Source organism: Aotus nancymaae, unplaced genomic scaffold (assembly GCF_030222135.1).
Source record: "Aotus nancymaae isolate 86718 unplaced genomic scaffold, 86718_ANA_hifiasm-v0.15.2.pri h1tg000053l, whole genome shotgun sequence".
In the NCBI taxonomy this organism is placed as follows: domain Eukaryota; kingdom Metazoa; phylum Chordata; class Mammalia; order Primates; family Aotidae; genus Aotus; species Aotus nancymaae.
This window is the reverse complement of record NW_026988467.1, coordinates 6,890,268-6,904,900: the sequence shown is the minus strand read 5'-3', so window position 1 is coordinate 6,904,900 and position 14,633 is coordinate 6,890,268. Positions and strand designations below refer to the sequence as shown.

Here is a 14,633-nt window from a genome sequence, read left to right as displayed (position 1 = left end):
GAATTTCTGTCCAGCCCAATTACATCTGTCCTTTCCAACGTTTCTCTTGGAAGAGTTATGTGTCCAGAGGAAAACAGAAGATTTTGTGATTGGTGATTAGCGGAAGGGAGGTGAAAAGGAAGAATCTGCCAACATGCCCCGACTTCCAGGTTGGTTGGCAGGTGGGGAAGGTGAAATGTCTAGCTTGGGAGTTTCTTTCCTGAATGACTACCAGTGGACATGCCTAATAGGAAGCTGGATATAAAGTCTGTGACACACCACAAAAACAGAATGAAAAGAAAAGTCACTTCCAGTAGGTTCTGCTCTGCACAGGGGACAGGTGGCAAGGAAAAGAAGGGAAGGGGTGTCCTGCTTATCTGAGTGGTAAACATCCTCTCTGATGGTGTCCTGGACAAAACACGCCAAGCACCTTCAGTCGTTACTCTGAAGGATCCTCGAGCTAGAGTAAGAGTCTAAAGCTATCCCTGAATCATCCCTAGGAGTCTGTGTAGAGAATGCTCGTGCTCCAAACCCTTGGACAAGACACCTGTCCACCTCCTGAATTTCAGAGCCCAAAGTTACCATCCAATTAGCCCAAGAAAAGAAGCCTCAGCCACAGAACCTTCTAGAAGGTGGTTATGCATACCGTCCAAGTATCTACCACGAACTTGGTAGGTACTGGGAGGATGCAAGGCCAGCAGCCACCTTGCTGGGGGACAGAGAGGACACACTGCAAAGGTGTTCACAAGTACAAGACCTGCAAGATGAACACACGGACTGGCCTTTCACACCATGCTGAACAAAGCAAGTCTGGACTGGGCCCCTCGACCTGGGTTTCTGTTCAGGTACATTTCAGCCTCAAAAAGTCCTTCTTGGGCCAGGTGTGGTGGCGCACACTTGTAATCCCAGCACTTTGGGAGGCCAAGGTGGGAGGATTGCTTGATCTCAGGAGTTTGAGATCAGCCTGGGCAAAATGGCAAGACCCCATTGCTACTAAAAATTTTTTTAAAAATTGCCTGGCGTGGTGGTGCACACCTGTAGTCCCAACTTCTCAGGAGGCTGAGGTGGGAGGATTGCTTGAGCCTAGGAGGCAGAAATCGCAGTGAGCTGAGATCAGGCCACTATACTCCAGCTTGGGTGACAAAGTGAGACCCTGTGTCAAAAAAAAAAAGGTCCTGACCAGGCACAGTGGCTCACACCTGTAATCCCAACGCTTCGGGAGGCTGAGGTGGGCAGATAACTTGAGGTCAGGAGTTTGAGACCACACTAGCCAACGTGGTGAAACACCATCTCTACTAAAAATACAAAAATTAGCTGGGTGTGGTGGCACATGCCTGTAATCCCAGCTACTAGGGAGGCTGAGGCAGGAGAATTGTTTGAACCCAGGAGGCGGAGGTTGCAGCGAGCCGAGATCATGCCACAGCACTCCAGCCCGGGCAACAGAGTGAGACTCCATCTCAAAAAAAAAAAGTCCTTCTTATCCAGTGTTTTGGTTCCCTGCCATTCCCTCGTGCAGGGTGAAATCAACTTTTCCTGTTGCTCAACCCACACAGAAGACAAAGGCAAGTGGGTGCATCAGAGGCAGAGTGTAAAGGTGCTTCCCTCTGGGGCCTCACTTCCCAGTGGCACTCTGTGACAGTAGCCCTGCCCTGAAGGAGCTTTCCAGAAACGACCATCCTGCTCTGGCTGCCAGGAGAAGTCCAAAGATACTTCCACCACCACATCCTCCTAGAGATGAACAAAGGGTATGAAGAGGGCTACCCTCTTCAGCCCAGGAGGCTGCAGGCCCCAAGTCCTCTCCATCATCCCTACAGCAATTAGTTATTTAAGCAACTTCTCTGTGTCCATCAGGGAACAGGACAGGCACCATCCTTGGTCTCATGGAGCTTTTAGTCTAACAGAAGAAGACAAAAAAGAAAAAGAAGACAGGCCAGGCGTGGTGGCTCATGCCTATAGTCCTAGCATTTCGGGAGGCCAAGGTGGGCAGATCACTTGAGGCCAGGAGTTCAAGACCAGCCTGGCTCACATGGTGAAATCACATCTCTATTAACAAATACAAAAAATTAGGCCGAGCGCAGTGGCTCACGCCTGTAATCCAAGCACTTTGGAGGCCAAGGTGGGCAGATCGCCTGAGGTCGGGAGTTCAAGACCAGCCTGACCAATATGGTGAAACCCCATCTTAAAAAAAAAAAAGAAAGAAAAAATACAAAAAATTAGTCAGGCATGGTGGCGCACACCTGTAATCCCAGCTACTTGGGAGGCTGAGGCAGGAGAATCCTTGAACCCAAGAGGCAGAGGTTGCAGTGAGCTGACACTGCACCACTGCACTCCAGTCTGGGCAACAAGAGGGAAACTCCATCTCAAAAAAGAAAAGAAAAGACAAGAAATTACGATGGCCCTGACGCAGGAGGCAGGTGCCTGGAGTCGAGGGCCCAAAGGGGGATGATGGGGAGAGACAGTGTGTCTGACCCTGCAGGGCTCCGTAGCCATGGTGAGGAGTCCGGGTTTGGTTATCATTGCACAGAGAAAACACTGGAGGTAATAAGCAGAGGACTGGGGCGGCCTGATTTTATGTTTTACAAAGATGGCTTTGGCTGCTGTGGGGAAAATGGAAGGGAGCAAGGCCAGAATGGAGGTAAGAATGCAATGAGGGGACTCGTGCAGGACCCAGGCAAGAGCTGGCAGGGCTGGGGTGATGAGGGGAGGTGTGCAGCTCACATGCCCCGAAATGCCCGAACTCATCCCAGCAGCCTGCTCTTTTGTTGGCATGGGGTGCAGAAAGAGTCTCACTCTATCGCCCCGGCTGGATATAGCGTCGTCACCATGGCTCACTGTAGCCTCGACCTCCCAAGCTCAAGGAATCCTCCTGCCTCAGCCTCCCAAGTAGCTGGAAATACAGACACAAATCACTGTGCAGAGCTTTTTTTTTTTTTTTTTTGGTAGGGGCGGGGTCTCCCTATGTTACCCAGGCTGGTCTCGAAATCCCAGGCTCAAGTGATCCTCCTGCCTTGGCCTCCGAGAGTGCTGGGATCACAAGCGTGAGCCACCACACCTGGCCTCCAAAACAAAGATTTCTGACCTCTACTGCAGGCATCAGAAAAAATAAGCCAAATACCCTGGAAAAAAATTCTATCCCAACCATCTCTTGCCATCATCCTAGTTCATGATCCACCAGGGAGGCCACAGGCCAGCACCCAGGTGGAGACCCCAGATACTACACATGAAAATCAAGAGAAAGAAACATCCATGATCTCAGACCTCCTAACTTTGGGAATTTGGGAATTATCTTAAAGAAACAATTCAAAAGTCAAAAAAGCTATGTACACAAAGATATTCATTGTGGTGCTGTTTGTGAAAGTGATAAGGAAATGGCTAAGTAAATCATGCATTAACTCAACGGAAGTGAATGCAGTCATCAAAATGACACCTGGGGCTGGGCGCAGTGGCTCACGCCTGTAATCCCATAACTTTGGGAGGCCGAGGCATGCAGATCACAAGGTCAAGAGATCGAGACCATCCTGGCCAACATGGTGAAACCCTGACTCTACTAAAAACACAAAAATTAGCTGGGCATGGTGGCATGTGCCTGCAGTCCCAGCTACTCAGGAGGCTAAGGCAGGAGAATCTCTTGAATCTGGGAGGCAGAGGTTGCAGTGTGCAGTGAGCCAAGATTGAACCACTTCACTCCAGCCTGGCGATAGAGTGAGACTCTAACTCAAAAAAAAAAAAAAAAAAAGACAGGGCCAGGCGTAGTGGCTCAGGCCTGTAATCCCAGTACTTTGGGAGGCTGAGGCGGGTGGATCACCAGGTCAAGAGATCAAGACCATCCTGGTCAACATGGTGAAACCCCGTCTCTACTAAAAATACAAAAAATTAGCTGGACATGGTGGCGCGTGCCTGTAATCCCAGCTACTCAGGAGACTGAGGCAGGAGAATTGCCTGAACCCAGGAGGCGGAGGTTGCGGTGAGCCGAGATCGCGCCATTGCACTCCAGCCTGGGTAATAAGAGCGAAACTCCGTCTCAAAAAAAAAAAAAAAAAAAAAGAAGACACCTGACCACACTACACAGCACTGCAAATATTCCACACATTAAATGCACAGACATTTATCATTGTGCCATATGCCTGTTGATAAAGCATTTTAGAAAGCATAGGAAGGTGGGGCATGGTGGCTAACACCTGTAATCCCAGCACTTTGAGAGGCCAAGGCAGGTGGATCACCTGGGGACAGGAATTAGAGACCAGCCTGACCAACATGGAGAAACCCCATCTCTACTAAAAATACAAAAATTAGCCAGGCATAGTCATAGGCGCTTGTAGGCCCAGCTACTCGGAAGGCTGAGGCAGGAGAATTGCTTGAACCTGGGAGACAGAGGTTGCAGTGAGCCGAGATCATGCCATTGCACTCCAGCCTGGACAAGAAGCATGAAACTCCATCTCAAAAAAGAAGAAAGAAAAAAAAGAAAGCATAGAAAAAGTGAAATGTTATGAATATGGATGTCATATAATGTTTTTATTTTAGTTTCTAGAAAACTTAAACAAGTACATGGTTTTCTTTTCTTTTTTTCCTGAGACAAGGTCTGGCTCTACTGCCCAGGCTGGAATGCAGTGATGCAATCTCGGCTCACTGCAACCTCTGCCTCCCAGGCTCAAGCCATCCTCTTATCACAGCTCCCCAGATAGCTGGGATTTCGGGTGCACACCACCACACCCAGCTACATCTTTGCATTTTTTGTAGAGACAGGATTTCACCATGTTGCCTAGGCTGATCTTGAACTCTTAACCTCAAGCGCTCTGCCCGCCTCAGCCTCCCAAAGTGCTAGGATTATAGGCGTGAGCCACTGTGCCCAGCACTTTTTTTGTTTTAGAGACAGGGTCTCACTTTGTTGCCCAAGCTTCAGTGCAGTGGCACGATTACGGCTGACAGCAGCCTTGAACTCCTGAGCTCAAGTGATCTTCTCACTTCAGTCTCCCAAGTAGCTGGGACTACAGGTGCAAACCACCATGCCCAGCTAATTAAACAATTTTTTTGTAATTGTAATTAAACAATTGTAATTAAACAATTTTTTTGTAATCCCAAAGTGCTGGGATTACAGGAGTGAGCCACCATGTCTGGCCACAAGTACATAATTTTTAAAATTAATTAAAATTAAAACTCTTACAGTACAAAGTAACAGTCCTTGGACCTCTGCTTCTACATGTATACCACCCCCAATAAATTTCGGTTACTTTTTTAAGTATTTATCTCTATTTTTCCATTTTTTATTTAAAATTTTTGTGTGTTTTTATCCCTCAGGCAAAATTAAAAAAAATTTTTTTAATAAAAATAGAGACAGGGTCTTGTGCTGTTGCTCAGGCTGGTCTTGAACTCCTAAGTTCAAGTGATCCCCTCAGGTCAGCCTCTCAAAGTGCTAGGACTGCAGGCATGAGCCACTGTGCTCAGCCCACAATTTTTTTTTAAAACAGGATCTCACTCTGTTGTTGCATAGGATGGAGTGTAGTGTCACAATTACAGCTCACTGCAACCTCTGCCTCCTGAGAAACCGGGACTACAGGCAGGCACCACCACACTTGGCTAATGTTTAAATTTTTTGTAGAGACAAGGTCTCATTATATGGCCCAGGCTGGTCGCAAACTCCTGGTCTCAGGTGATCCTCCTGCCTTGGCTTCCCAACGTGCTGTGATTACAGGGCATGAGCCACTATGCCTGACCTTTACATTTCTAAATAACAGTTTTATGGTAAATTTTCTTGATTTTCAACTTTTAACTTATTTTTTTTTTGACAGGGCCTCACCCAGGCTGCATGCAGTGGTGAAATCACAGGTCACTGCAGCCTCAACCTCCTTAGCTCAGGCAATCCGCCTGCCAGCTGAGACTACAGGCACATGCCACTATGCCAGCTAGTTTTTAATTTCTTTCAGAGATGGGGTCTCGCTATGTTGCCCAGACTGGTCTTAAACTCCTGGGCTCATGCAATCCCCCTGCTTCAGCCTCCCAAAGTGCTGGGATTACAGGTGTGGGCCACCACACCTGGCCAATTTTATTCTTTAAAAAATTTTTTTATTTTATTTTATTTCTTGTAGAGATGGGGGTCTCGCTATGTTGCCCAGGCTGGTTTCGAACTCCTGGGCTCAAGCAATCCTCCTGCCTCAGGCTCCGAAGTGTTGGGATTACAGGCATGAGTCACTGCACTCTCGGCTTTTAACTTCTTACCTTAGAAAATGAGTTTGTGGACTGGGCACCATGGCTCACACCTGTAATCCCAGCATTTTGGAAGGCCAAGGTGGGCGGATCACATGAGCCCAGGAGTTTGACACCAGCCTGGGCAACTTGGCAAAACCCTATCTCTACAAAAAATATAAAAATTAGCTGGGCATGGTGGCGTACACCTGTAATCCTGGCTATTCGGGGGACGGGAGGATGGCCTGAGCCCAGGAGGTAAAGGCTGCAGTGAGCTGTGATCACGCCACTGCACTCCGGTCTGGGTAACAGAGGAAGACCTTATTTCAAAAAAAAAAAAAAAAAGGCTTTAATGTACTTTTTATTTGAATGACAATTATAAAATTAATTTCCCTCAGAATTAATTAATTCTCAGGGAATTAATTTCCCTCAAATTTGAAAGCACTGACCCATTGTCTTGTAGTTTCTACCGTCACATTTTTTTTTTTTTTTCCTTTTGAGACAGTTTTGTTCTTGTTGCCCAGGCTGGAGTGCAATGGCACAATCTCGATTAACTGCAACTTCCACCTCCCAGGTTGAAGCAATTTTCCTGTCTCAGCCTCCTGAGTAGCTAGCTGGGATTACAGGCACCTGCCATCACGTCAGGCTAATTTTTTTTGTATTTTAGTAGAGATGAGGTTTCACCATGTTGGTCAGGCTGGTCTTGAACTCCTGACCTCAAGTGATCTGCCACTCTCGGCCTCCCAAAGTGCTGGGATAACAGGCATGAGCCACCGTGCCTGGTCCTACTGTTGCTTTTGAAAACTCCAGTGCCATCTCAGCCTCTGATCTGTATGTGGCCTTTTCTCTCTGATGACATTTAGTAATTTCTATCTCTGGAGTTTTGAAAGTTCATGATGATGTTCTATAGCGTGGGTTTTTTATTACTCATGGTACTGGGTACTACTTCGAGACTGTTTAAAAGCAAAAATGCCTTCAGTTCTGGAATTGTTTCTACAACTTCCTTCCTCCGTTTCTCTTGCCTTTTTTTCTTGAGTTCCTACGTGGTGGTGCATGTTGGGTCTCCTGGACTGAAGTCAAATTTTCCTATATTTTCTTTCCTATTTTCCATCTCTTAAGTCTTTGTGTTCTACTTTCTGGAAATTTGTTTTTCTCTCTTCCAACTCTTCTGTTGATATTTTTTGAGACGGAGTTTTGCTCTTGTTGCCCAGGCTGGAGTGAAATGGCGCGATCTTGGCTCACCGCAACCTCCACCTCCTGGATTCAAGTGATTCTCCTGCCTCAGCCTCCAGAGTAGCTGTGACCACAGGCATGTGCCACCACACCCGGCTAATTTTGTATGTTTAGTAGAGATGGGATTTCTTCATGTTGGTCAGGGTGGTTTTGAACTCCCAACCTCAAGTCATCACCCATAGGTGTGAGCCACCACACCCAGCCTCTGTTGAAATTTTCACTTCTGCTATCATAGTTTTAATACCTAAGAGCTTGTTATTTTATGAATGTGCCTTTTTTTCCCCATGCAACCATGTTTATGACTTCTCAGTTCTTTTTTTCTGTTCATTTGGGTCTCTTTCACGCTAGAAGTCTTTTTTTTTTTTCTTGAGACAGGGTCTCGCTCTGTCACCCAGACTGGAGTGCAGTGGTGTGATCTTGGATCACCGCAGCCTCAACCTCCCAGGCTCAAGCGATCCTCCCACCTCAGCCTCCCAAGTAGCTGGGACCACAGCACGTGCCACCATGCCTGGCTAGTTTTTTACTTTATGCAGAGAGAGGATTTCCTTACGTTGCTAAGGATGGTCTCCAACTCCTGGGCTTAAGCGATCCTCCTCCCTCGGCCTCCCAAAGTGCTGGGATTACAGGCATGAGCCACTATGTCCCACCTGTAAATCTCATTCTATGTGGGATGACCCTTGGATGCCCATTCAAATCTATGGGAGAGGCACTAACCCTGCTTGTACACAGGTACGTTTCATTGCTCGGTAAGCTTCACTGTGAAGTGACAAAGCCATACAATTCTAGCTGGCTTTTATTTTTTGAGATGGAGTCTCACTCTGTCACCCAGGCTAAAGTGCAGTGGCATGATCTTGGTTCACTACAACCTCTGCCTCCCAGGTTCAAGCAATTCTCTTGCCTCAGCCTCCCGAGTAGCTGGGATGTGCGTCACCATGCCCAGATTATTTTTGTATTTTTAGTAGAGACAGAGTTTCCCCATGTTGGCCAGGCTGGTCTCGAACTCTGGTCTCAAGTGATCCTCCCCGCTCGGCCTCCCAAAGCACTGGGATTACAAGCATGAGCCACCACGCCTGGCAACAAGCTGGCTTTTCAACAAAGTCGCCCTCCATGTCAATATGTGACAGTCATTTTTCTCGTGAAGTTGGTTTGCTCAGACAGAAGTTCTCCAAGGGCCTGCCCAGAGGCTGAATGATAGCCAGGCCCTGGGCTGGGTCAACCTCTCTGAAACACTGCCTGCTGGAAACCTGCCACCTGCTGGAGTGGGGAAGGGAACCACCTGGCTATGTGGCCTGGGTGGGTGGTCTGTCACTCTACCATGCTCTTTCAAGTCATCTTCCTGCTTCTAGGCCACCCCGCACAGCCCCTCTGGAAGCACTCCCTCCCCAGGGCCCCATTCCTTTGCTTTTTCCACCTGTTTCCCCCATAGCCCAAGACAGTCTGCATTCTCCAATCAGCTTCCCTCTCGCCCATGGGCTTCCTGTCCTGCAAACGTTTTGTTCACATTACCCCTCCTCAATCATTTACTTTTCTGCGTTTTTTTTTTTTTTTTTTTTTTTTTTTGATACAGTGTCTCGCCCTGTAGCCCAGGCTAGTATACAGTGGCACGATCATGGCTCACTGCAACCTCTGCCTCCTGGGTTCAAGCAATTCTCCTGCCTCCTGAGTGGCTGGGATCACAGGCACCCACCACCATGCTCAGCTAATTTTTTGTATCTTTAGTAGAGATGGAGTTTCACCATGTTGGCCAGGCTGGTCTCAAACTCCTGACCTTGTGATCAGCCCGCACTGGCCTCCCAAAGTGCTGGGATTACAGGCGTGAGCCTCCGCACCTAGACTTCTTCTTCTTTTTTTTTTTTCCCAAGAATATACATGTTTTCTTATTCCTACACTTTCATTTTAGTGGGATTTTGAAAGAGAGCAGAGAAATACATACACATTCCATCATTATGTTTATGTCAAAGTCTATAATATTTACTAATAAATAAAAATCAAGTTTTAAAAGGTACAGACACAGGTCAGGGCACGGCGGCTCACGCCTATAATCCCAGTGCTTTGGGAGGCTGAGGTGGGTGGATCACTTGAGGTCAGGAGTTCAAGACCAGCCTGGCCAACATGGCAAAACCGTGTCTCTACTAAAAATATAAACATTAGCTAGGCATGGTGGTGCACACCTGTAGTCCCACTTACTTGGGAGGCTGAGGCAGGAGAATCGCTTGAACCCAGGAGGCAGAGGTGACAGTGAGCCGAGATTGTATCACTGCACTCCAGCCTGGGTGACAAGAGCAAGATGCCATCTCAAAAATAAATAAATAAAAATCAATCAATAAATAATAAATAAAAGCTACAAACACAGAATTCTCTCTGGGGGTTTGGGCAAGGAGAGTCCAACAGGGAAACAGTGGCTTCTCTGGTGCAGGGGAGGGGGTAAGATTAGAGACAATTGTGGTTGTATTTTCCACACTTGTCATTAATTTCATATTTTTATGAATAAAAAAGCATGAGGATTAAAAATATTATTAAAAGGCAATTTTCTGAGACAAAGATCAAGAGAGTATAAATAGATGTGTGGGAGAAACTCTAATCCGCCAACGAGTGTCTACGTGACCTATGGCTTCTGTTTCTGTGCACGGGAGCACTGGGGTTCCCAAGAAACACCTGAGGCCTTCAGAGGTAGGTGGGAGTAGGACAGGGTGCCGAGCAGAAGGAGTTCTGGGCTAGTTTCTATTGCCACCACAGCGGCTCTCTTTTGATCTGCTTTATAAATTAAAAATCTGCTTTGTATTTTGATTTTTTCTTTCTTCTTTTTTTTTCTTTTTTTTTTTTGAGATGGAATCTCACTCTGTCACCCGGGCTGGAGGGCAGTGGGGCGATCTCAGCTCACTGCAACCTCTGCCTCCCAGGTTTGAGCAATTCTCCTGCCTCAGCTTCCCAAGTAGCTAGCATTACAGGTGCCTGCCACTATGCCGAGCTAATTTTTTTTTGTATTTTTAGTAGAGATGGGTTTCACCATGTTGGGCAGGCTGGTCTTGAACTCCTGACCTCGTGATTCGCCCACTTCAGCCTCCCAAAGTGCTGGGATTACAGGCATGAGCCATCACGCCCCATGTATATTTTGATTTTTAAAAAGATATCTGCAATCATCAAAGAAGTTTGGAAAGTATCATCAAAAATCTAGAGAAAATGAGGCGAAGGTTGGGGGCAAAGCCTTTAAAGATACCACCACATTCTAACCTCTTCCCCTTTCCATCCTGAAATGACAGTAGCTGCTCCAGCAGAATTCTGGGCACACATAGAATACATTATGAACCCAAAGAGCTTGCAAGGGGACCAGTAGGCCTCGAAGTCACGAAGCTCACAAGCCAGACCCAGCTATCTCAGGCCCCCAGATGGAAGTGTGTGGCCAACGTCCAGCCAGCGTCGGTCTCTGGCCTCAGTGTCTTCATTTGCACGATGAAAGACTGCATTCATCTTCTAAGCTAATGTCCTAGAAACTCCAAAAAGCATCCTCTTACTGAGATAGTGACTGCCAACTCTCTGGAGACACAAAACGGCCCACCTAGGGACTCCCTGAGAAGCAATACTGAACTACAAAAATTCAATCCACTTCCTCCAGAAAACTTTTAATATTTCTCTCCCCAGTCAAGCCAGCCCAATGCTACCATGGCCAGAGTAAGTCAAATACCAAATGCTGCAGCTTAATAACAGGCTCCCGGACTTCTCAAAGCAAAGCCATTCCTTCTTTTCCCAGGCAGCAGCATCTCTCTCCTGGGAATGGCTGAGGTCTAGTTCACTTCCCCACTCGTTCGCTCCTAGCACCAATGTGGGTCACTCTCTTCCTCTGGGCGTGCTAGTCTTAATAACATCTCCTTTCCTTCCCCCACACACTTGGCCCGTTCCCCCAACCTACCTCTCTCCAATAGTCCAAGAAAGACCAGCAAAGGCCCCTCCGCCTGGCAGATTAAAGATGCTTTAGAATCAATAAATGTCATCCCGCCCTGGCCTGACTCTGAGCTCCTTATCTGTTGGGAAAAAAAAGAAAGAAAACTATTTTAACAAGAGAGAATTTCAGAAACCTGTGCATTCTCTTACAGGACGTTAGCTTAGAACAAAATGCTTCATCTCAGTCTCCCCTTTTGCAAACCAATCACATTCCACTTGATCGGCCTTTCTTGTCATCTGCGTCAATACCACCCCCAGCTCCCTTTGGTGGTACCGAAACCAACCACAGGAGCATTTCCAGTGCCTGGAGCAGGAATGTGCACTCAGATGACTCAGATCGTTTTTAGAGCTGTTTGTTGGTTTTGTTTGGTTTTTGAAAGCAAAGTAATTGATCTGAGCCAAGCCTGGGTTCGAGTTCCATTCAATGGATGCAAAAAGCAGGTTGGTGAACTTGAAATCTTTATTCCCCATGTGGGTCTGTTTTCAAGGCCCAGGTCTAAAGGAAAATCCATCCCCTATTGGGCTGGAGATAAAAAGGAAGCGTGTGAGGGGAGGGGCCGCCCACTCCTTGCATCTGTGGTGCTGCTTTCCCTACCTCAGCCGCTCCAGGAAATAACAGAACCCCAAAGAGGGAAAAAAGATACTAGGGCTCCAGCCCAATCTAAAGACCCAACCCCAGGCCCTGGGCATAGCTACCTCCACACCTGGGAGACTTCAGCCCAGAGCCCATGAGGTGGGCTTAGGTTTAGCACAAAACCAAAACCACCCGCTCCCCATGAGACAAACAGCAGAGCCCTAGGAACCCGCTGGAAAAGGCAAGTGTTGCAGGAACACATTTCCCAAGGCCCAGGCTGGAGTCCTCCCTGCAGCCTCCATCCCTGGAAGGATGCTCCAGTGACCCTGCTGCGGGAGCCCAGGCGCGTGGGCTCGGACGCTCCCTTCCCTCAACATCCAGGAGAGCTGGCAAGCACTTCCCAAGGCACTGCCGCCAGAGAAACGCGAGGTCAGCACCAAAGGCTAAGGAAGAAATCCCTTCCATTGCTGACCAATTAAGAGACTGGCCAATACCCGAGTTACCACGACAAATTATAGCAGCTCTGGCACAGGGAAACGAGACAGGATCATAAGGAAAGCCCTTTCAAAACAGGAAAGACAAAGCCAAAAGCAGAAGGAGCCGAGAAGGAAGGGAAGGAGAAAATTCGTCCTCAGGAATTCGGGTCAGGAAATAAGAAGCCAGGACAAAATCCACAAGAGGGCGGCCGGGGAGAAGGCGCTCCCCGGGGCAAGCCGCAGGACCTCAGGGCCTGGGTCTGCCACCCTCTAGCCCCCCTGGGTTCAAGGGCACAGCTCGGGAGGGACAGAGCGCAGGAGGCTCGGTCCCGAAACGGGGGCAGGGGGAGGGGAGGACTCGCACAGCCACTGCTGGGTCCCCGACAAGTAAACAGCCTGCCCCGAACAGGCGCGTCCTCGTGCGAAGCTAGCTGGAGGCCCCGCGAATCCCATCAAGGGCGGCAGCCGAGAAACCTGGGATTGATTCCCGACCCCCGGGGGCACAAAAGGAATCAACCTGATTAGGAGAGGAGAGGAGAGCGTCGCGCGGCCCACAGCTGAGAATCCCACCGCGAGTGCAACCCCCTGCCTCGGCCCCCCCAGCCCCCACGGCCCCGGACCCCCAACGCCTCCACCAACCCTGCCCACCCCGCCCCAGGCGGACAAAGCCCGGGGCTGGGCGGGGTGGGACGCCCGGCGGGGGCTGGGCGCGGGGCACGCGGACCCCGCAGACGCCCGCACAGGTGGGCTCCGTACCGGGTGTCGGTGCCGGGGGCGGGGCCCGATCTCCCTGGAGACAGTTGCCCAGGGGACACAGCGGGCCGGTCCCGGAGTGACGGGAGGACGCCAGCCTCCGGGCAGCGGCGCGGGGCCGGCGGGGGCCGCAGGGCAGGCCCGCCGCGCGAGGTGCAGGCGAGCGGGGCTCGGCGGAGGGGCGCGGCCCGGGGCGGGGCCGGGACTACGGGCCGGCGGGGCGGGGCACCGGCTGGGGGCGGGGCGTCCCCGGGGCTGGGGCGGGGCCGGGGCCGGCCGCAGCGCGGGCACCGTCGGCAAATTCTTACACCCCCAGCTAGGAGAAGCGCCGGAGCGCATACGGGCGGCAGAGAGCGGAGGGGACGCTGCAAATCCTCCCCGACCCCTGCTGTTCTCTCCCGGAGGCCCAGGACGTGGCCAGGCGGGGCCCTTGGGGTTCGCGCCCTGAGCCCTAGAACAGCCGCGGGACCCCGACGGCGCGCGCACGCTGGCTCTGGCCTAGGTCTTGCCTTACAACCAATAAATAGCGCCACCTGCAAAGCAAGTGAGAGCTGGTCGTCCACCAAACTGCTTTCGCTCCCCGCTTCGCAGGGCATCCGCAGAAAGGGCGGGGTACTAGACCCAGGTCACAGATCCGGAGCCAGAGTCGCCCGAGTAATTCGCCAGCTCGGGCTCTGGGCTTAAATCCAACCTGTTGGCTGTTCCCCAGCTGATGGGCCTTTCCATCGGGGGTTCCCTTATATGTCAGATTTAGAAAATAAATGAGTATGCCCAGGACTTTCACTAATGCATCTATCCATTACAACGAGCGGTGTGCGCGCAGAAGTTAACAACGCCAAGACATCCCTGCCCCGCACTTAAAAGAAATCTGGGAGCTCCAGTGTTTTTGTTTTTGAGACAGAGTCTTGCTCTGCTGCTCAGGCTAGGGTGCAGTGATGTGATCACAGCTCACTGCAGCCTCTACCTCCCTGGCTCAATCGATCCTCCCACCCCAGCCTCCCATGTAGCTGGGACCACAGGTGCGCACCACCTGTTTAAAAATTTTTTTGTAGAGGCAGGGGTCTAACTATGTTGCCTAGGCTGGTCTTGAACTCCTGGGCTCAAGCCATCCTACAGCTTCAGCCTCCCAAAGTGCTGGGATTACAGGCGTGAGCCACCGCGCTCGGCCAGGCGCTCCAGTTTTTATCCAGGCATCTACACTGTAAGGTAGATGTTGTTCTCCCTTGGTTGTAAGTGGGGAAGCCGAAGCTCAGCGGACAGGGACTCTGACCCTCAAGCATTTACACAGACACAGTCTGCACAGACTCTTGGGCTGAGCCAGCGCTGGCACCGGTTTGGTTTGGTGCTGAACCCATACCCTTCTTGCTCTACGAGGGACCATCTCCGCTTACAATATTCTTTCGGGTCCACAGCCCAAGACTGAAAACTTTGCCACAAGAGAATGCAGAGGAGGAAGGGGATGACCAGAATCACCCCTGGCGTGTCCCGCGGGGTGGAAG

At 50.0% G+C, this 14,633-nt stretch overlaps 1 protein-coding gene across 6 annotated transcripts in view; it reads right to left on the bottom strand.

Moving 5' to 3' along the window:
* Positions 1–14,633, bottom strand: part of PIK3CD (phosphatidylinositol-4,5-bisphosphate 3-kinase catalytic subunit delta) — a 73,765-nt gene that overhangs the window by 33,720 nt on the left and 25,412 nt on the right. For 3 of the 6 annotated variants that reach the window (XM_064363216.1, XM_064363218.1, XM_064363217.1), the window contains exon 2: positions 11,300–11,411. The gene's annotated coding sequence lies outside the window, so the exon portion shown is untranslated. Of the gene's footprint in view, positions 1–11,299; positions 11,857–13,137; positions 13,316–14,633 lie in introns of those variants that run through there. The other 3 variants (XM_064363220.1, XM_064363219.1, XM_064363215.1) reach the window with 3 other exon arrangements.